Source organism: Xiphias gladius, chromosome 17 (genome assembly GCF_016859285.1).
Source record: "Xiphias gladius isolate SHS-SW01 ecotype Sanya breed wild chromosome 17, ASM1685928v1, whole genome shotgun sequence".
In the NCBI taxonomy this organism is placed as follows: domain Eukaryota; kingdom Metazoa; phylum Chordata; class Actinopteri; order Istiophoriformes; family Xiphiidae; genus Xiphias; species Xiphias gladius.
In genome coordinates, this window is record NC_053416.1 from 8566223 (window position 1) to 8589436 (window position 23214).

Sequence of the window (23214 nt, forward strand, 5' to 3'; positions counted from 1 at the left end):
ATTGTGCGATAGTATGACTGTCACAGAGGTACGCACATTTTCATTTATGTTTTCCTTGGACCAATCTCAACGATACAGCACACACACATACACACAGACACACACAGCATCTTATCAGGCACCGCACAGCGTTATATCCTTTGGTTATCCTCTAAAGGCGACAGAAAATCAATGTTTCTCCTGTTTACAAGTGAACACGCACCACACCTGTAATACATTCCCACAATAAGGGAAATGGAGAGGGAATGATAGAGGGAGAAAGAGACAGATGCCTGTGAATTGGATATTACTTTTTGTTTTCAGATTCCCCTCGTCTCACTCCTTACTTATGTATTTGATTTTTTTCTTGCCTTGGATCATTCTGGTGTTTGATGTAAGGTGGGGCCGGAGGCTAAAGGGGCAAAGGAAAAAGGGTGGAGACATGCTGATCTAGGGAGTAATTTCAGAATGGAGAGAGATATATATGATACAATATGAACATCATGTGCTGAAAGATGTTCAACCTTGTCTGGCTGTGTGTGTGTGTGTGTGTGTGTGTGTATGTGCGTGCATGTCGGTGACATGGACAGATGTGATGGACAGATGTTGGGTTGACACACAGCTGCTCTGTAAAGAACAATGTGTTCTGAAATGTCAGCAAGAGGACAGAGCAACATTATCCTGTGGGATACAAAAGTGTCCATATAGCTCTGTACACTTGTGCAACCACGTACGCACAGGTAACATAACGAATGTGTTTGTGTGTGCTTGTCAGTATGTGTGTCTATACAGCATATGTGACATTTTATCCCAGACATTTTTTAGGAGCAGGGCCTGCTGTATTTGACAAGGCTGACCTTTTCATCAAAAAAAAAAAAAAGTCAAAATAGCACACAACTGCTGTCGTCATGGCAGCCCATCTTCTGTCCTGTTGTACCAACAACAAATCAAGACGGTATAATCCTGTTTAACACTATATGACTTCATGTATATTTAACTTTTTCAAATACAGATGGTTAAGCAACAAGTACTCAATTATATCTGAGGTTTTATGTTTAAATTGTGAGTAATACACAAAATGTATCATAAATTTAATAAATATAAAAAACAAACTTTATGATTAAAACAGTAAAAAAATTTCAATCACATATGTTAAACATTACCTAGAGCTTTTTGTCAGGAGCCTACATTAGATTTAAGTTTATGTTTAAGGACTGATTATTCATTATACTGCATTTAGCCAGGCTAGCGGCATGCCTCTATGGATGGCAAAATCGGTCTGTCAGTCAGTCCACCACTTTGGTCCAGACTGAAATAGCTCACGGACATTCATGGTCCCCAGAGGATGAATCCTACTGACTTTGATCCCCTGACTTCTCCTCTGGTGCTACGATATTGGTTGATATTTTTGGTTTCGAGTGAAATTCCTGTGCAACCACTGGAGCGATTTGCTGTGAAATTTGGTACAGACATTCAAGTACCCCACAGGCGGAATTGTAATTAATGTGCTGATGCCATGACTTTGCACATAGCGCCACCATTAGGTCAATATTTTAATTTGTCCAGTACTTTGGTTTATGACCTAATACCTGAAAAGTAACGACATTCCCCTCAGCCTCAACTGTATACTTTTCTTTAGCCTGCTGACATTTGCTAATTAGCACTAAAATACTAAACGAAGATGGTGAGCATGGTGAACATTATACCTGCTAATAATCAGCTGCAAACATGACTGTAGACTCATAGTTTAACTTAGTTGTCTAGATAACAACAAATTAATAATAACAAAAAAGTATTGGTAATTTCATTTTACCAATTGTTGTAGCCATTAGTATAAGATGTGCAATTTTGTTATTTTCAAATGTACAAATTTACATCCTCAACTACTGCTATTGGTGTAATATTCTTTACACCAACAAATATAACAACACTATGATGAATATATTCTTTATCTGATACTGCTGTCAAGTCTTTGCAGCTATATCATGCTTGGTAAAATATTTAAATTTGCTCTGTTACATCAAATGGAAGTGAAATGGAGCATCGTTTTATGCACATTTCACCCAAGCTTGACAACATCTTTTGGTTTAAACAGTTTAAACAGCCATGTGACGTGTTCGTACTGACAGATCCACTGTTGGGTTTGGGGAGGGTTGAATATTTCATAGCCAACAGTGATCAATTCACATTTATTATTGATGCATATGTTTAAGATGCCATCACCTTCTTCTCTTTCTTTCCCCACCCTTTTCTTTAAACTATTATCTGTTTCACACTATTTTTTTCCCTCGCAATCTGCCTATAGGCTTTGTTGGACAGACGTTATTGTCATAAGCTGTAACATACAGTGTGTATTCAGTCCCTTGGGGTATTAAAATGATTTTATCTCATTTCTTTCCTCCTCTTCTCTACTCCTCTGCTTTATCTGTGCATCTGTGTTGCCCTTTGCTTTATGCTTCTCTGCCTCCTTTCTCCAGAACGTTTACATTTCCATTCCTGCACAGCTTTATCTTCATGCACTGCTCTGCCCCGCCTGCTGTGTCTGTTAATTAGGTATAAAGCTGCTATTTGGTACTTTGTGTATCTGAGTGTGTAAAATGGTGTTCTGTATATGCATGTCTATATGAATCTGTGTCTTATGTGTCCTTGTGTCTTTATTAGTGTTTCTTAGAGAGCTGTATTTTCTTGGCTTGACAGAAGCTTCTCTTCACCTTTTTCCTCAACTTTACTACATGCTTTAACCTTCTAAATTTCATTGTAAAAATTGACATGAAACTGACATTTAGCTCTTTGTTGTAAATCTAAAAGTCTCCATACTTCTTGGTGAAGTATGCTCTACATGTAAGTAGAAAGGGTTCCGTAAAGAATGAGAGTCAAGCGTCATCACAGTTTGATTTGAAGTATGTGTGTTCTTAGCTGTTACTGTAAGTTTACAATGTTAAACTCAACAGTGGGGTGTTTGCACTGTTGCCTTTTTTTTTTTTTTTTTTTTTAACATTCAAATAGTCTTCAGCACAAGTCTGCTTGACATGTACTTGTGATACCGCTTCTAGCGTTAGTTTGCATTTCCAATTGCTTCTGCTTCCTGGTTGCATCAGTTTATCTTTTTTTCCCCTTTTTGTATTTTCTTCATCATCACTCTGATTTCCTTCTTCATCCTCTTTGCCCCTTTCATTCTTTCCAAATTATATCGTCTGTCTTTCTGCTATTCATTGTGCAACATAGTATGTACATATGTGTTTGAAAGAAATGAATGTCCCTAGCTGTGTATCTATACATTTGAGCCCATCTGAAAAAATTGTGTACATCTTTACTTGCAGAGTAACTGTGGGTGTTTTAGAGTTTACAGATCGAGAGATGGAAGTGATGAAAAGCTGCTGACTGCCATATGTCTCTGACACTGGGGACAGCAAATCTCCCAACAGTATCCAGTTGTTGAGACGTTTTATTTATCATTTGCCTTGTAAAACAAGGTATAATCTAGTAAGGTGGCAAAGGGGGAAAAAAAGATTTGTTGTTCCATGTTTCAGTAGCATAAGCATAAGCTGTTTTTTCTTATGTATTGTTTTCAGCAACGGTAAGGGAAAATATCCAATCCTGCGTCAACAACACATTCTTGATACCTTGTTTTCAAATGTGAAAATCATGTTTTCAAACATCTTAACTCCAAGTCAGCACATCCTTGGATTTACTCCTGCATATTTTCCGACTGCCTTCAGCTCTGCAGCTCTAGCGCATTCTGGAATACATAAATAGACAACTAATTGCAAATCAGCAATTAGCTGAGGCATCAAGCTGGCATTAAGCCAAGCCTCAAACCTGTAACAACTCCCAGTTTGAAGCGTCAAGGTACATAAAAATCTGTTCCGCCAGTGATTCTTCATGACGCATTTCCCCATGTACTGCAGTTAAATAGGAAAATGAATCAGGGTTAGTTTCCATTAAAGTGATTTGTGCCTAGTTTGAATCTCTGGTGAAGGGGTCTAATGTTTTAAAACTCTTTCGAACACTTTATGATTAAAAATTTTTTTTTTTCTAGAGATTTTTCCATCCAGGTGCTCTGTTGAACAAAGATGGAGAGCAGTTATGTGGACTGCAGCTTTATTTTCTTATGTTTGCTTGTGCTAAATAATTTGTAAATTGATTACTTGACCATGGGAAAAGCAAAAAAGGGAACAATCAAAGGAAACCAATGTTTTCTCCACTGCTCATCAAATACGGATAATGCTTGACAATTACAGTAAACTCTATACACTATACGTACATATACATTGATCAGCCACAATGTGTGTGTGTGTGTGTGTGTGTGTGTGTGTGTGTGTGTGTGTGTGTGTGTGTGTGTGTGCATGTGTGTGTGTGTGTGTGTGTGTGTATATATATATAATATATAAATAAAAACTCCTGATTTATCTGCCTCCACTCTTCTGTGCAGGCCAATCAAGTACCTCCACATCTAAGGGAGAGGGCCATTTCTTTATGGACCTCCCTTGTGTACGAGGGCATTGTCATGTTGAAACCAAAAAGGGCCTTCCTCAAACAGTTTTTTTTTTTTTTTTTTTTTTTTTTCCAAGAAATCAGTATATATCATATATCCTTTGTATTGCTATTATATTTTTCATGCAGATTACCACCCTAATTGACATTTGTATATTTATTACATGAATGTAAATTAAAACGGAAACGGACAGCTTTTGCGCCGTGGCCCAGCTTAGTCTGAATGGTTAGGGTGAAAGCATTACACTCCCCTCACGTAACATACCTCCTGCTGTGAGAAAGCGTGGATGATAATTACAAACTGTAAAAGTTCCAAAACGTGAGCAGAGCAGGAACGGGAGGGCAAAATAGATCACTGAGCCAGGGCGGAGTGAATAGAGGAAGATATCAAATGGGGCGCTAGTGCGCACAGCAAAAACACACACACACAGAGTGTACTTATTTTGGGAGAGCTGGCAGGGACAGTTGTTAAACACTGTCTCAGTCTTAAAGCCTTGTACAAATAGGTTAGAACAGAGCCTGAGCATATGACAGCTTGCAGTATTAGGCTTAAACAGTTTTAAATTCTTTTTCCATATGTAGTCATGTATGAAAAGACCCAATATGAACACTGTAAGTGGACTACTTGATTACTATAAGCAAATTATTTAAACGGCATTTTAATAGCAATGATTCTGCCGATATAAGCGGTTGATCACCGTAACCGTGATCACTACAAGCGGTTTCCGCTGTAGTTCATAATGTCCCTACACTTCCAGTGACCACAGAAGCAGTTAAGAAGCCGAGGGACTGAGGTTGTTAGCCGCTGCATTTTGCTCGTGGTCCCATCTTTGAAGACTCTATGGTACCCCATGACTGTGCCTGGACTCTGCACGCGAGTTACCCTGTGTCGTCATCTGAATCATGGATAGCGCATAGAGTGCTGAGGTTACAGAACTAAGGCGTTGCTGTGAGTTTTTCGGTCAGGTTGGTTGTCGTCATCACACAAGGACCCATGAGAGAGAGAGAGACAGCTAATGCTAGCTATGTCCTCTCCGTTCTGTAAGGCCGGACAAACACAACACTGGGTGTGTGAGAGCTGCCGGTGACTCAGCAGGTGTGGAAGTAACATGGACCAAAAGTTAAGTCTAGCGGGAATCTGCGCTAACGTCAGAAAGCTTGGCTAACTAGCTTTCACTTTCTGAGTGAAATACAAGCTGGATTGCACAATAGGTGCTCTAAATGTTGTAGAGGGAAAACTGTCTTTAATCACTAATGATATGTAACCAGTGATATTTCAGACGTGTTTGTTTCAACAAATGTGTCCAAAAACAGTTTTATCCTTTTTGCGAAAAATGGAAAGTTATGCACAGTAGCTTCAGTATCATTTAAGTTAATATTCCCTTCTACAAACTCAAATTGTGGATAGCTCAAATTTCAGTTCAACAAATGTAGGGGTCTCATGCCAACCATTAAAAACAGCCCTGGACCAAAAGAACACAATATTATATGGGGAGGAGTGTCATTAAACTTTTGGCCATGCATTTGTAGCCTTTGAAAAGTGATGTAGCACCGTTGAGTCAAATATGTTTGCTATTTAAATTTCAGCTTGATTGGATCATAATCACATGGGTGATGATGTCCTTTTGTCCTCTTAGTATGCATGTGTGGTTTTCACTTCTTCCAGTAATTGTCCACTTCAGCAAGTGATGCCTTTTTTAATCAAAACTCTCTCTCTCGCTCTCCCCATCTCTCCCTTGCTCTCTCTGTGTCTACATCCGTTTCCTGTGGGTTGTTTGCCTAAATTCTCATCTTAGCTTCCCCAGTTAGATGTTTGCTGAAAGCTCCATCAAGCACAGGGTTCAATTACCCCGTCTCTCTACCATCCCTCTACACCAGTCACATTGTGCACACAAAAACACAAGGCAGAAAATTAAAAAAAAAGAAAAGAAAAAGAAAAACCCACACTCACACACACACAAGCAGATACACATGCTGCTTGTCAGGTCATAGTCACAACTGGCAGCTACAGCTTGGCATTTTGGGAAGACACCTGCCACTCACTCTGGCGAGCACAAGGAGAAAGTCACAGAACAGGGAATGTAAGGGAAGGAGGGAAAGGGAGTAGGAGGGGAGCCAGAGAGGAGAGGAATGGGCAATATCATACTCAAAGAGAATGAGAAGCTCTTAAAACATGAAAACAGAGGCAAAGGGAGAGAGGCACAGCATGGCGGTGTGGGAGGGAAAGGGAGCAGAGCGAGAGAGACTGTAGCTAAAAAAGGATGATGGGGATGACAGGGATCTACTGCGAAGTGTAGACCATTATATAGGTAGGTGTTTAAATGTCTGTCTGCTCAGCACAGAACACAGCTGCAACTTCTGATGAATTGCCAACAAATTCTATGACCTTCTATGAGGTAAGTCAGATAAACAAGGCAGATATTGATTACACGTAACACACGTTTCCTCATTTGCAGAGAGAAAACATTTAGTCACACTGAAATGCATGTATTTTTCTTGTGCATCCAGGTGCACGCACACACACACACACACACACAACCCACATGAGCATGCACCTCGCACGCGCATTCACCAATATACAGACACAGACAATTAACTGTAATTAAGCAGCACTGTCAGAATGGAACCAGAAAAAAAATAAATTAAAGCATGAGCAAGCCAGAGATGGGAAAAGGTAGAGAGGAGTTGAATTTGCAGAAATGGCGAGGACGCAGAGCATGACACAAGTGTGCAGGGGGGGGCGACGGGTAGCTCAGACACTCACTATAGATGCTGCTCTTGTTGGTGGTTGATTTAGCTTAGCATAATCCCAAAGATCATTTAGCGTTGCTCATTCAATTGGTGATAAATCTCTGGCAGAGTTAATGAGAGATTTAAATGGCATCATTGCCTCAAAGACACAGCTGAAATATCTTTGCACTCTATAATCCTCCCCTCTCACATAATGTAGTACGTAACCATTACATCCATCTTCATATTGGTGACAAATCAGGTCAATACTGCAGGCTCTGCGCCACCGATTCTCTGCGACCCAGGAATTACTGTTTTGTAGTCCTGAAAGTTTCTTTCATTTAAACTCCCACTTCTGTGAACCCATATTAAAAAAAATTCAAACAAAGCTTACAAACAAACCACGGTCTGACCGGGCAGAGTAGGAGTAACTACTGATTTATTGAAACAGATGGGATAGTAGCCATATCCCTGCCCTGATCCTTGATCCTGCCCTCACGTCCTGTCTGTTTACAGAGGAGCTGGGGTAGTCAGGCCTTTGGGCTATGGCTTGAAGAACAAAAATTGTTTGTTTAGCTTACACATTCAAATATGTCTGAATACTCTCTTAAATATATTTTTTCAGTTTCTATGATTTGTCAATTTCTTCATTGTGCAATCTGGGACAAGCACTCTATCTTTTTATGCTTTACTGCATTAAAGCAGTTAAATGAATGGAGACGTTGAGAAGAAATGTTTTCTCATTTACTTCAAATTGTGCGTATTAGAGTTGAAATGATTAATTATTAAATTCTTCTTCTTCTTTTTATTTCTTCTTCTTCTTATTTCTTATTTCTTATTTCTTCTTATTATTATTATTCATTATAAACTGGTTCCAGCTCCCTAAATATGAAAATTTGCAGAATGTCCATGACTGAGTCAAGCAAGCAGAAACAGCCAAACTGATATCATCCTTTTTTACTACCTCCATGTTTGGTTGTCCCCTATCTTTTTAGGTTACGGTTTTGTGAAAACTTAATTACTGCAAGCAGTTTTCAACAGCTGACTCTCAAATTTTTGATATTGATGTGTCCTTGAACACGCCACCAATTTCATTTTTCAGAATTGTCCTTGCTTGCAAATATGCGGTGTCAAATGAATGGCAAACAAGGGCTCACGGTGATGGACTACCCATCTCAAGCAAGCTGATGTTCATTCAGAAGCACGTACATGATTGGCTGCCATCAGGGTGGACTCTGATGGCAGTGTGGCACAGTATGGAAACTAACCATTGTTAATCCACAAAAACATGCAAATCCACCAGTTTCCGTCCTTTAATTTTGTATTACAATAACAAACTCTAGACTATTTAACCCCTGGATCTCCAGCACAGTGGTGCTGTCTACCCCTTTCCAGCAGGGAAGCAAAGTGCTTAAAGTTGAAAAAAAAAAAAAAAAATCAGTGTTCATTATCATGAGGCACGTTAATGGGTACCTCACCTATTTAGGAAATTTGAGGCCTGCTTGAAAGCTATTTTTCAAGGTATCTAGGCATTTTATAATTAGCGCCGGTCCTGTGTGGTCTATTTTCCACTGCCTGACACTCTCAGTGGTCTGATTCTCTTCTGCGGCCCCTTCAGCCCCTGGTCCGACATTGTGACATCTGTCCAGCGCACAACATACTGGCCCATTTATATAAAAAATAAATTAAAAAAAATAAATTAGGCACACTCTACTCTGTTAAGAGTGAGCGCATAGATGCCTGTGTGTGTGTGTGTGTGTGTGTGTGTGTGTGTGTGTGTGTGTGTGTGTGTAAGGGATGGCGACATTGGCAGAGACATTGAGAGAGAGAGAGAACGCAAAAATAACCTCTACCCTCTTTGCATGCAGTAATTGGGTCATTTGAAAGGCTAAGCTTATCTCAACACTAATCAAGCTCTAATTATACTCAGAAAAGTTTTGCCCACCCCTCCCACACACACACACACACACACACACACACACACACACATTCTCTCTCTCTCTCTCCACATGCATAATCAAATGATGCAGGTCACAGCTTTCCCTATTTAACTCCTGCCTATTAGTGGAGGAAAGATTTGAGCAGGCATACAGTCCTGCTGCTGCTGCTGCTCCTGCTGCTGCTCCTGCTCTCCGTCTCATGTCTCCTCTCACTGAGACCACAAAGATAAGACAGGCCAGCATGGTGACATGTGTCAACGGGAAACAAGGGCCACGTTCAGACTTCGATGAGGAGGTGTGGCACCTCCTTCTCAGGCATCAAGGACTAATGCATTCGGGCATGCAAGGACACAGGAAGCTGAGACCCACGCACTCTTTAATCGACACTGAAGCACAATGTTCACTGTACTTGGGGAGAATTATTTTGATCATAAAATAGGTTAAACTGGAAAACAAAAAACCTATAAGAAAATCTAGGGGGAAATATTGGATTCAAGAAAACCATTTACAGTGCAAAGAAAGCTTATTCCTGAATTGCTATGGTTCACGATCAGTTTGTCATTTTTATTATCTTGCCATTTTTCTTTTCACTTTCTATTGCCAGAAGTATTATCTTAGACAGAGAACCCTGTTTACAGTAAACTGTGGTGATCAGCAAAGCAAAGCAAAGCAAAGCACATAAAGTTTGGGTGCATAGGATCATAAAATCTGGGTGAAACTCCTGCAAGTATTTTACTGGAAATCATCAACAAAAGTGATAAAAATTAGTATACTGAAAACTATGAGAATTACACTATTCCAAACAGTAACACACAAGCTTGCAGGCATAAGTGCCGATGCAAAGTGACATGCATACACACACTAACACACAGATGGAGCAAATACACACCAATCACAGGAATTTCACAGCAGACTGACCCTGATCTGGCAGAACACATCTGTGTCTGCTGAGATGGTGTGTAGGAACGTGTGTTTGCAGTTTCAACATCTGTGTGAGCGTGTGTGTACATCGAGGCACTCCACAGCAGTTGTGGCTGAGGTGCGGGTTGCCCTCCTGTGTCTTGCCATCACTGGATCTGGAATGCTCTTTGACGGATATCCTCAGTGGAGAGTGGTGAGAAATGAGCCTGTCCAACAAGCCAATGAGGAGAAGCGAGTGCAACAATGGGGCGAGCTGGTTTTTTTCTCTTAATAACTGTTTGTCCAGTTCTCCCAGCATGAGGAAAATCTCTCTTCCTCCTCTTGTGACTAAATCATTCCCTGCTCTTTTCTCTACACTGCAGGTATGAATCACCATTTGTCACCCTCCTCCACTCTCCTCCCTTTTGTTCATTTAGTTTCCCATCTGTCTCTATTACAAAGGATGTTATAAAGTACATCAGGACTTAATATTGCATAAATCTTTCATCGCAATGACTGTCTGCGCTCTCGCACATTGTTTTCCGCAGTATTTGTTTTTGAGGCTCTCAGAGCGAGAAATTTCCGTCATGCTTGGGGATTACACTTGTATATCAGACACGCACAGATTCAAGAAAAAGAGCGAGGATGCAGACGGAGAATTAGATGAAGAGTTACAAATCCAAATATCCAGAATGACAAGTGACGAGAGCGATTTCGGTGATGTGAAATGTCCGAGGGATCATCTGTCACTGGGCTTTTTTTTATCCGATAACACGCTGTTACTGCGCACTCGCCTTTGACTAAACCAGTCACAGGCAGGCATTGGCCATTTTTCAGCGTGATTGGCCAAAACAAGAGGGGGAGATCGGCAACAGTTCTCTCATTAAACAGGCTCCCCATGGAGAATGATTTTAAGCACTGTAGCTCTGTCAGTGCTTGATATGATCAGTTTCGTGAGACCTACAGCAGCAAAGTGATCAATGACTTGAGACCATAACTAGATACAGTCTACAGTATGAAATTGCTGGATCAACCCCCTCCATGTAAATCCCGAGTGTCAAACTGAACTGTTTCTAATAGCTTTCAACTGACGGCAGTTCGACTGTTCTCACAACACCATTAACATGATATTAGCGTAGCAAAGTGCTACACTTCCCCCTTTGGCCAGCTTTTTCTCATTGACTTTTTTTGCACCATGCCACTGGAGGAAAATACGTTCAGGTGGCATGACAGAGAAATAGTGTCGAGGAGACATCAATCAGGAAATATGAGAAGGGCAGTAGAAGGCAGAGGAAGGATGTATGAAGAGAGAACAGGAGGAGGTGTCACAGCTTTTCGCCATCAGCTAAAGAGAGATGGATGAAGCGCATAGAGGATGTCGTTTAAACTCCTTCAATCAGTCATTGGATCTGGCCAGTCTGAAGGTTGCTGGTTAAACTCCGCCATTATTCATGGTGTTTGGCTTCTGTGAAGGCTAGAATCATCTGGAAATGTGTCGTCCTGCTCTTCTCCTGCCTTCTTGTCTGTTATACTGATCCTTTTGCGTTTCCTCCACCAGTGCACTCAACTCACTATATTATGAGGAGGCAGTACAGAAGTAGGACTTTGAGCTATGTTATTGTTGGATCTGACAATTTTAGTAACTTTCAGAAACCGATGATCTCACAAGCACACCCAGAAATTGACCATGTGTGTGGACATTTTTTTTTTTTCTTTCAGGATCTCTTTTTTTCTTTTTGACATAACTACTTAAGATAATGTGAAAGATTATCATGTCTCGCTCCTCTCTCTGACGTTAGGCTTTTTGGCCCACCTGTGAGTGTGACCACCGGGTGCACTCCAAAACTGGGCACTGTGCCAGTTGGGCATGGTTTCCACTCCGTTTGAATTCAGCACGCCAACACGGCCAAATTTTCATCAGCAATAAAAAATTCTGCCCCCCCACTATTGCCAGTCAAACACCACTGATCGTGCTGCTTTATCATATTTGCACCCAATAGAGGACAGATAAAAATAGCCCTAGGCACACTGGCACTAATATGTTCGGAAATCTGATATATCTAAAAATAAACAAACTCAATATTCTCTTTGTAAATAACTCTTCTGTTGTGCAGTATGAGAGGGAGTTAAAAAAAAAAAAGAAACTACAGTATTCCTTTACATTAAGTAGTCTTTCTGTGCTATAAGAATAGATTTACAGATATGGCAGTGGGAGTTTTAAAGTGGACATTGTTGCTAGAATTGCAAGAAGCAGTTATTTTAATTATTAATAAATGATTATTTTCTTTGTTTGTTTAGTCTCTAAAATGTCAAGCAAAACATCTGAGGATTCTCATCCAGGTGAGAGCGTAAGAGTTGATTATGTGGTGAAATGTGTTCAAGACTTTTTATTTACATCCACTTGCTGATTTCATTGCTCTTAATTATAAATGTTTTGTTTTTTTCCCTTCAGTCTCTTTTCACTCTCAGGGTTTTACCTTTTCTGGGCGTGTGTCCACAATTTTTGTGCTTCCTTACTGTTGCTCTCTACTTTTTATTTATCTCCTTTAGTTGATTGAAGTAGCTCTCAGTTCATGGCCACTATTTGTTAGGATAGAAAGTAGTTTGAATCAAAAGAGTTCACAGAGAGGTCTGTGGATTATTCAGGATAACTGGAACACTGTTTCTGGAAAAGACGTGTCATTTTTTTAGGTCTATAGATGACTTTTTTTCAGTGCTTTAAGAATCACAAATGGAAATTTGATTTGATTTGAATTCCATTGTACTGGAGTAGAGGCAGAGGTATCAGAGATGGATATATCAAAGCCCTGGCAAATAAAACTAAAAGTATCTGCATGGCTAGACAACTATAAGTGGAAAATGGGAAAATATATTGTCTGTTTTGGGTGAAGCAAAGTAAGTGAAGGTTAGAGTTGGGTCATGGCTTGGTTTGGTACTACCGGGCTATAATTTGTCCACTGTTGCCTGAAAGGCTAAATTCAGGGCAAGAAACCTCTTTTTTTGGCTTTTCTTTTTTCCACAAATAATTACATCTCTTTTTACACACGTGCGCACACACACAAGGACAATCCTTCTTCGACAAAAGACTTCTTCGTGATTTGAAATTTTGGATTAAACTGAAACATTTTATTCAAGACAGTGTGACTACGCTCTCTCCCTCACCTGAGGCGAGTAACTATGAGAGCGGTATACCCGAAGTGCAGTGTGTCCCTAATCTTTTTCAGCATGGGGGCAACAGCACTCATCACAACTCCAGATACTTTAATTTTCTTCCTCAAGGCCACACACGTTGCAGCCTGCACAAACACACCTCCAAACACACACGTGCGAGTACCCCCCACCCCCTCAAATAAACACACACACACACACACACACACACACACACACAAACACCAAAGCACAGATTTTTACTTCCACTTGTGCTACTAGCATAGTTTAACAAACACATGCCATCACAAGAACACACTTATTGTACATCGCACCAAAAACTCACACACACACATGCACACTCCAGCTGGAAACCTTCCTGCTCCACCTCTTTCTCCTCCTCATCTTCCCCCACACTCCTCCAACTGAGTCTGAATTAGAGTTGACCCATTGGTGAGATTGTGACTCCTGATGTGTAGTTGCTCTCATAAATATTACCTGTTCACTACCACGCGACCAGTTTCTACTGTGCTACTTCATTAAGACGTCAATCAAATCTCTATTATATGATTGCAAATTAATCATAACAGCTGTGCCGTGTAATCAGCTATACTGGCATTTAAAATGAGCGGTAACAGAGAAAGTTAGAGTTGACAGAAAGTTGACCAGGCACCATCATCAAATTTCAAAAATATTTTAAACAAGAGACCTGAGTTTTTATATTTAATCACTCTGGAGCAGCTTAATCTGGACTATAGCGAACGCGATTAGTTACCTAATCAATTAGTCGGTTGACAGAAAATGTCATTGGCAACTACTCTGACAATCGATTAAGCATTTCAGACATTTTCTGGTCAACATTATTTGATTTTGGCTTCTTGAATGTGAGGATTTGTTCCTTTGTCATGATTGACAGTTTACTGAACTGCTTTTGGGTTTTATACTGCTGGTTGTACAAAAAAAGCAATGTATCTATGTCACCTTTGGCTCTGGGAAATTATAATGGGCATTTTTCACTACTAACTGACATTTTATGGAAAAAGCAATTAATTGGGAAAATCATGGTTACATAAGTCGATAATGAAAATTATTGTTTGTTAGTTGCAGTTCTAGTGTGGACAAGGCCAAAAACAGAGAGAAAAAAAAAGATGCATTTTAGATGATTTTTAAATTGTTGTACTGCTACTTTGTGTTAATACGAAAGGAAATACATTTATCTGAGAAGCTTGGCTTATTGTGTTAAATTAAAAAATCATGCTTATATTTCTTAAAGTAGGATGTCTGAAAAGAGAGTTCAATTTTGGTACCGAAACTCAGGTATCGCATTGACGCTGGTACTGGAAAATTTCAAATGAAAAGAATGAGTGAAAAATGACAGAGGAGAGCAAAAGCTAATGTAGATGTTTGTGTATATGTATGTGTTAGTGTGTGAGAGAGACAGAGATGGAAAGAAAGAGAGAGAGCTGGTTGACATTTTCCTTCCAACTAGCAGAGGGCTGGTGGGCAATGCCAGTAGCATAAGTCTGTGTGTGTTTATGTGTGTGCTTATGCATTTTACAAATGCCACTTTCTACTGCCAGCCTATGGCAGCCCTGAAGACAAACACACACATGCACATGCACACACACACACACACACACACACACTCACTCGAACCCAAATTTCTCCCTCTCCCTGTATCTGTTTATCTGTCTTTCTTCAATTAGAGCCCATATGGCAGAAGGCCCCCAGCTCTCCATGTGCCCCTTTGAAGTGAAGTGGATTAAAAAAACAAACGTTTGGAAAACCATAAATGAGCACTTGCAGAGCAGAGAATAGGGGAACACACAAACATGCACACATACACATACACATGTATTCCCAGAAACCCCTTTATTAACATACATAGATTTAGACGTAGACACTATCACAGACATGTATGCTTATTGAAAAACACAGATCTCAGAGCAGACATGAATAAATTCTTCAGTGTGCATCTAGATACATAAATACACACAGAAACACACAGTTACCATATTAATATTTGATTCTGTATTCCATCTGACCTCTGCCTGTTTTGCAAGTGTACAGTATGACACGTACTGAGAGATGGGTAGGAATAGGAAAATAATACTAAAAGTGAGGGCCAGCCGAATGTCCTCTCAAAAAATCTAAGATATGCTGAATTCAGGAAAAAACATTCCCTGCTGAATGTAGAGCAGGTTTGTGAAATTGGATTTCGAAGCCATTTTGTCGACTTCTTCAGCTCAATAGATTTCTCTGCTCAATGTGTTCACTGCAGAAATTTGTTACCTGTAGTGAAACGCATTATCGGTCTCTCTCTGGTTGGCCCTTACAAAACATACACAGCTATTACATTCTGATTCTGCAAAATGTGCATAAAACTAAGGACACGCTCATGCATGCACACACACTGCCACACAAGTGCACACGCAAAAACTTCCTGCTGTGTTCAGCTGGTATTTACATCCCATCCCATAAGGCCTTAGGATCGCCCTCACAACATCCAGCAACTAAGTAATTAACAACAATGCTTCTCAGCTGGGAGGGTGAGACAAACCACACACACACATAGGCAAGTACACACACGAACCAACACAAATATGCACAAGCAAATGGGGCCAGACAAAAAATGTAGAGAAGTTAATGCATAAACTGAAATATCACAAAAATATACTGTTAATTTAATATAATCTTAAATAATAATTAAAGTTTATTAAAACGTTTTACAATTTTAGCCATGATTCCTCTTCATGGCTTTTGATTCCTATTAATTATTGTTGCTATGCCTGCCAAGCCTTCTGGTCTTGCACTGCACATATGCAGTTTGCGATAATGTTGGAGATTTACCACCCAAAATTCACAGTCACTTGTTAAACAAAGTGTCTTAAATTTTACACAGAAGTAAATTTGTAGCTTCCCATTTTTAACGCGATTTGCAACTCTATTTGTTGTCTGAAATGGCAACTGTCACAAGCAGATTTTATCAGCTTTAGCTATCTAGTGTAAGCCGATGCTAACTCTAAAACTCCGGTAGTTGGTTAAAAATGCTGTCTTCAGCTAATGTTTTAATCTTTTCTGCTGGTCCGTTTCAAAACAAGAACCCTGCACATAATGGCTACATACATGATATAATGCTAAAAGACTGATGTTAAAGCTACATGTCTCAGGCAGAAAGTTAGAGAGCTGATGATCCATGCAGAAGACACGGAATTAAAGGGGCAGCATTGTTCTTGTATTGCAAGGTAGAGCTAGTTAGCCCTTGTATTATGGTACAGTATTTTAATTGAAAATGTAATTGAAATATTATTTGTTCTAAGATAACCCTTGTACAGTTTGAAAGCTTACTATCGTGTTTAGATTTTTGCTTTAATGTTCATATTTTCAAACAGTATGCTTTACTTTTACATGAGAAAGGATTAGAGGATGAGCAATAACAGATATATTTGGCAAATGTAACACTGACACAAGTTTGGCTAACGTTGCTGCAGTGTAAACTTCCATACCATACCAAATAAAGAGCAAGAAAAAGCCTGTTACTCTAAGGGCCAGTTTACGGTCTGTCAGAATGAGTTTGTAAGACGTGCTGTCCGACCAGGTCGGGAGTCAAAAGTGTTTATACCTGGTTTGAACAGCCATGTTGATCATAGAGAGGGGGTAGATGTCTCTCCAGGAAGACATAGTGTTGTACTCGGTTGCGCCCATGTAGTGACAGAAATAGTTGTGCAATAAAGAAAAAAAGTGAGCTTGAAGGAAAGGTTCAAACCCTGCGTACTTTCTCACTTCAGCATAGCTGACCAATGTCAGCATGAAGTGGATGTGAATTTGGGATCGTCGGTTTTGGAATGTTATAGAAGTGGTCGGACCCAGACGTCCCTAATCCAACATCAGAAAGGTGTGGGCTGGAGCTTCCAAAGCTATCCAATAAGCACTTTGGCAAGATTATAAAACTGGCTTAAACTCTGATGTAGTAGATATACTAGAACCTTGGCTCCATCTCATTGGGTGATCCAGACTAGAACAGGTATATTTGGTTGGACTGCAACAGCGGGGCCATCCCTGTTACTGCGAATGTCCGTGACTGACTGACTTACTGATATACTGAGTGCCTCTGTTGTTAGATTTACAGACTTTTCAGACCCTATTAGCTAGTGCTCTTCACAAAAGCAACTAGCGACAAATCTAGAGACTTTTTAGACAAACCTTAGCTACTTTTTGTAAAAGAGAGTTGTCAGTTTCTGAGCCCGACACTTGCCACCAACGCAAGGTTGGACTTTCCCTCAGCAGACACACCTCTCTATGCATCTCATTCAATTGACTGCACGACAGCTGACACACACATAAATGAGCTTCTAACTTTCTCTCTGAGTGATCATTTTACAAGTTAATATAACCGAAATCCCAGCACAGTTGTTGTCTTTAACTTATTTGTATGGGGGTTTTGTCTGACGACAGGAGGAGAGAAGCAAACTAGGTTTTGACCTAGTCTCTTTATGTATATATGTAACCTGTAACCCCTCATTATAATATGCTGTAGATAGCTCGTGACATTCCCCCGGCCCCATCTCCAAAAGGTTTTTTGACAGAGCCTCAGGTCAGTCTAACTTACTGGGAAGACAACAACAGCAAACAGTAAAATGATTAGTCAAACAGTCTGTTGTAAACATCCATCACAGTTTATTTCTAGATCAACTTTGACCTGCTGTACTCTCTTTAGTTGTGAGCGCTCAGTTTTGCTATGTAATGTACACTTGCAAAACCGCCATTTCTGGTGTGCTCACTTTTTGGCAAGTACAGCATTATCATGATAACCAACAATGGTTGGACATAACTAAAAGAGAAAAAAAAAAAACTAAGTTGCAATAAACAGGAATCCTTTAAACTCCTGTTAGAAACAAAAAAAGATGAAAAAGAACAGACCTGAAAATGTTAGACTAAACTGCCACAAAGCAAATCTTTTGCTTTCGGCAGTCGACCCCCACCATCCCCTCACATCCAACAGCTTCAAATTCAAAAGCAGCTTTTCTGCAACAACTCCTGTGGTGAAACCAAATCTGACACGAGTTCTGGAGCAGAGAGGAGAATGTTTTCTCTTGTTTCTCCTTTGGCCTCCTGAGGTTAAACTGTTGAGTTTTAGTGGCATCTGGTCATCAACCATTATGTAACAACTTCAACAGAGACAAGGAGGAGAGAAGGGAGCTTTGGGAAATACTCAGGCATGTGTGGTCAAGGTGTATCTGCATATATCTGTCATGTGTACATGAGTATATGCAGGCATTCCTCGTGTGTGTGTGTGTGTGTGCGCGTGTGTGTCTGTGTGTGTGTCTGTGTGTGTGTATGTGTGTGCGCGCGCGTGTTTCAGCAATCCTCAAATCCATTTCTTTTCTCTGACCTTCTATGTAATTAACTGCAGTCACCTGTCAGCTCAGGTGTAAATCAGACCCTAATTAGACGGCTTGAATGAAAACTACCTGACAGAATAGAAATCCAGAATGAGAGGATTTAGGGAACTCTGCTGCATATATTCAAACTCTCACCGCAGAGCAGTGAATCACGCCAGCCTGCCGACAGGACTGAGCTCTACTCACCGACTGCATTTTCATGCACAAAAGACAACAGATGACTGTGAGAAATCAGTCATAAGCAAATAAATCAGATAATGTGTTTACAATAACTCAATTAATTTCATTACTGCAAAAAAATTTTTTTTTACATGTAATAATCTGGTCAGTAATCAGATCCCAACCAAACTACTGCACTGCTGCCAAAGCAATTCTTTCCGTTTGGGGTCTTTGTTATGCAAATCAACACATTTTCAGAATCCTCCTAAAAGAGTTTACATGGCCATGAAATCAGGTTTTCAGAAAAAAAAAAAAAAAAATCAGTGTTAATCAGGTTTATTCCAGTTTCTCCTCATCACTTGATTTGCTAAAGAAGATGTGATGTTTCAAAAATCACATATTTAGATGTTTTGCGTTGATTGTATTGGAAATGGATGCCTCTGGTCATTTAAAGATGTGATTGTTAAATATTATATATGCCAGTTGAGCAGACAGGGTTTTTTTTTTAATGCAACAGGCTGTACATGCAAATGTTTCCTTATTGTGTTATGAAAAATTAGCTTTCAGTGTTACATCGTCCTCCAATGCATTAACATAGAAAGTCTGAAACTGTAGAGTAGCATGGGTGAGATGCAAAGATCCGTCACATCCTTGACCAATGCAGTGTTATTTTACTTTGTTTATAAATGTTGTTTGTTAAGAGATTCCAAATTGAAGGGGTCAAGTCAGCAAAAGGCTCTATCAACTTGATTTCTCAAATTCTTTTTTTTTTTTTTTTTTTAAACTTAAAAATGTTGGCAATTGTTATCATCATGATATGTGTGTTGCTGCTCTTATGGAGATCCTAAAATACTTCACAGTAGGTTTTCTGCCTACAAGGCAGGATGGGCCTGAATGAATAATAGGTAATCTATAATGGATGACAAGTTGACCAAGTTCTTTCTCTCTCTGTCTTTCTCTTTCCATCTTTCTTTTTTCTCCCTCCCTTTGCTTTTTTCATTTCTCCTCTTTTCCTCTGTGCTCCTCTCTCGCTGTGACACCATGTCACTGCTTTGAGGCACATGTTCTGGAAGAAGACTCTGACTGCCATCCTCCCCTGAGCCTCTTAGCTGTCTTTGGAAGAGAGCCGCTTTACTTTATGGGCTTCACAAATCTCCTGGAGACGTTCGCTCTCCTCTCTACTTCACAAAAAGTCCGATTAGAGGACAAGGGATGTAAAACAGGGGGGTGGTGGTGGTGAGGGGGTTGGAGCTGGGGGGGGGGGGGTGGGAGAGGAAAGAAAAGATTGGAATATCGAAATAAACACCCATAGATTTTCACAAGAATGTCAAACTGAGAACTATGTAAATGGGAAGAGACACTCTGGGGTGCAACATTTGGCACCTGTTTATGCTCTCTTGCACTTTTCTCTGCAAACTGCAGAGCACAATGTTATTACCCACCCAAACAATGGATGAATCAATGGATTCTAAACAACAGAGTGAATCATTCAGTGGGTGAGAGCTTTAAAACAGTTGTAAAAAATAATTTACTATTGCCTCCACTCTGAAACAACTCCAATGTAACAGCAGGAGCAGACATTAAAACAGAATCTGTCAAGTTTGAACTCTCCCATGTTTTCACCATATTTTTCTTCAATTTGTTTTGTTTTTCTTTATTCATTCATTGCCAGTCATAAACATTTGCACCTGTTATATGAAAGAAGCGCTGCATGATTTGCCACGCTTGTCAGTGAGCAGGATATAGAAAGGTTCAGCTCCATGTTGTTTTGTCTCTAACAGCTGTGTTGGCTGTCCATAAGCTCCTAAACTGCCTTCCCTACCACGCCACTCCCAGTGTTGCACAGACCTCCTGTGGTGTTCCTCTGGTAAGTTTATTGCACACATCAAAACAGAGTGTTGGGAAAACATCTATAGCCTCTCTCTGCTTTGTGTGTTGGTATTTGAGACTGAATACAACTTGTTGTTAAGTCAGAAACCAGAAAGAGGCAGGCTGAGGTGGAAAAGTCTCTTTCGTCGTAGATCAGATTTGTGCTTGTTATTGGATTTAAATCCTAGAGTTGAACAAACGCACATATTCTGATCGGGGCCAGTTCAGTGACAGAGACAGTGAGAGTAAACACAGTGAAGAAAGGAAAAGATTAGATAAAGGAGATGATAAGAAAAGGGCATCTGAAAGGAGGCTTTAAAAGAAACAACAGCTGAGATGATTTCTTTTTCCACATCAAGCTCTTCCTTGTTGGTGTAACTGCTGTGCAGGAGTCAGCTGGGATCCAAATCACACGGCACTCTGGGACAGTCTCAGTTTTTCCAGCACTCCATCTCAGTCCAAAACATTGCTCACACTTTTACTTTCAATGAAAGCAACACTCAATAAAAGCTGTATTCTTATTGCCATTTTGGTTTTGTTTTGATTGTTTAGTTTGATCCATCATCCTCCTTTCAGCTCTTAACCACATCAAGAGTCAGTCTCTCTCTCTCTCTCTCTCTCTCTCTCTCTCTCAGGACCCTCTCAGTACAACAAATGCTTGCAAGGACATCAGCTGAAAAATTTATCACTGCTGTTCCTGAATCCACACTCAGCACAAGCGGCACTATGTTGGCAGCATTAACCACACTCAAAACAATGTTGATGTTATCTCCGATGTGCTGCGTTCACTACTCGTTACTAATTGGCATCCTACAAGGTTTATGAGGTCAAAACTTGATTAAAATGAATTTAACTTTGTTTTCCAACTACTGCGTCGGGACTTGGATAAGCTGTGACCAGGACGATGCAACAATGTATAATAACACCGATTTGACACACAAGGCACATTCAAGCTAAATATATTCCACTGACAGCACATGGATTCTCTGGTGAAATGTAAACAAAAATTTGAGGCACTTGTCACAGCTGGAGGCTGCTGCTGGATGAAAAAATAATTTTGCACCTGTATACATTAACAACCGAAACTGTGTTTTTTCATGCCAAACAACATGATAGGGACATTTCAGCAATTTAATACTTCGCATGATAAATGCATCTGATGACTGATGGGGTATTTTTGCAATCTGTTTAGAAATGGGAGTGTAGGGTTTTATATTTCTCCATTTACTGTTGCCATACCCCAAAGATGTCTCTCTGTGTAAAATCCTGCACACCATTAAGTTAATACCAAATCCCTGGCCTACAGATATTTTGTTTTATACTGTAGTAACCCCCCCCCCTCGCTATCAATGCGCAGCCTTATAGGAAAATTCTTCAAAAATATCAGGTAGACCCCCTGATTAGCTGCGTATTTTTCTGATGTTGAACGGTTTCCTCAAGCAACGTACATATTCTGATGTGTGCAGAATGTTGACACACAGCAGGATTTTGGGGCAGATGCTGCGGTGTCACTATATACCTACATAAAATATAAGATCCAAACATACAATTAAAGTTCCACTGAATTCACAAGTCGATGTGTGTGTGTGTGTGTGTGTGTGTGTGTGTGTGTGTGTGTGTGTGTGTGTGTGTGTGTGTGTGTGTGTGTGTGTGTGTGTGTGTGTTTGTGGACATAGACGTGCTGCTGTTTGACTGACAGCTGAGGTAATTATAGTATTCACAGTGGAAGTAACCCCCCCCCCCCACGCAACCTCTCAGGCTGAGTTCTCACACCCTGCCACTGATGAACCCCAGCACAGAGGCTAATGCCAAAACATACGCTTCCTCTGCTGAAAGTATGACAGAGCGCGGAGGAAGGAGAAAGGAGATCGAATTGACCAACCAGGAGGGAAAAAAGTGATCAAAAGAGAAAGGAGGAGATGAAGATTACCATGAAGAAAATTATTTAGGCCAGTGTAAAGAGGAAAGAGGTAGAGAGTGAGCAGTGGATATGGGTGACAACTAAAGTGTGCTGCTGTGCTAACAGGCATAGGACCAAAATAAACCTGCAAGACTGAGCAGAGGTGAGAAGAGGCAAACATTTTTAATAGAGAGCGAGGAGGTAAAGAGAGAGCGAGGCTGAAGGGAAGGAGAAAATAGTAAGTGGTTTTATGAACAGGGGGAAAGTCAATGTGGTAGAAAACAAAGCTTGAATAAGAAAAGGAAGAGAGAGAGGAGAAAGAGCACAGGACTGGGTTGCACCAGCTATTTGTGAATGTATTTCTAAGTTTGTGTGTAAAGTCTTAGAAGGTACTACTTTTAAACTAGTGGTTTGCGAAATCAAGTTACACCATTAAAACTTAAAACTACTCTAAAATCGGTATTTGTAGATTAACAATGGATGAAATGTCTGTGTAATGTGAAAGGGGTCGTTTGTACTGACGGACTGTGCAGTTCCCCTCACCTGAACTGCGTGTTAAGCAGGCAGCTGTTTTCAGAGAAGGAGCCCGGGTAAACCGACTGTATCCTACCTGCCCAGCACCAAACGGCAGACAGACAAAGTTAGCGTCTAGCTGGTGAACATAGTGGAGCCTTGGGAAGGCAATGACAAGTTA

General features: G+C 40.2%; 1 protein-coding gene across 1 annotated transcript in view; it reads right to left on the reverse strand.

Annotated features, from left to right (window-relative positions):
• The window catches only part of LOC120802853 (reticulon-4 receptor-like 1), a 68694-nt gene that overhangs the window by 2864 nt on the left and 42616 nt on the right, over positions 1-23214 (reverse strand). The window lies entirely within an intron of this gene.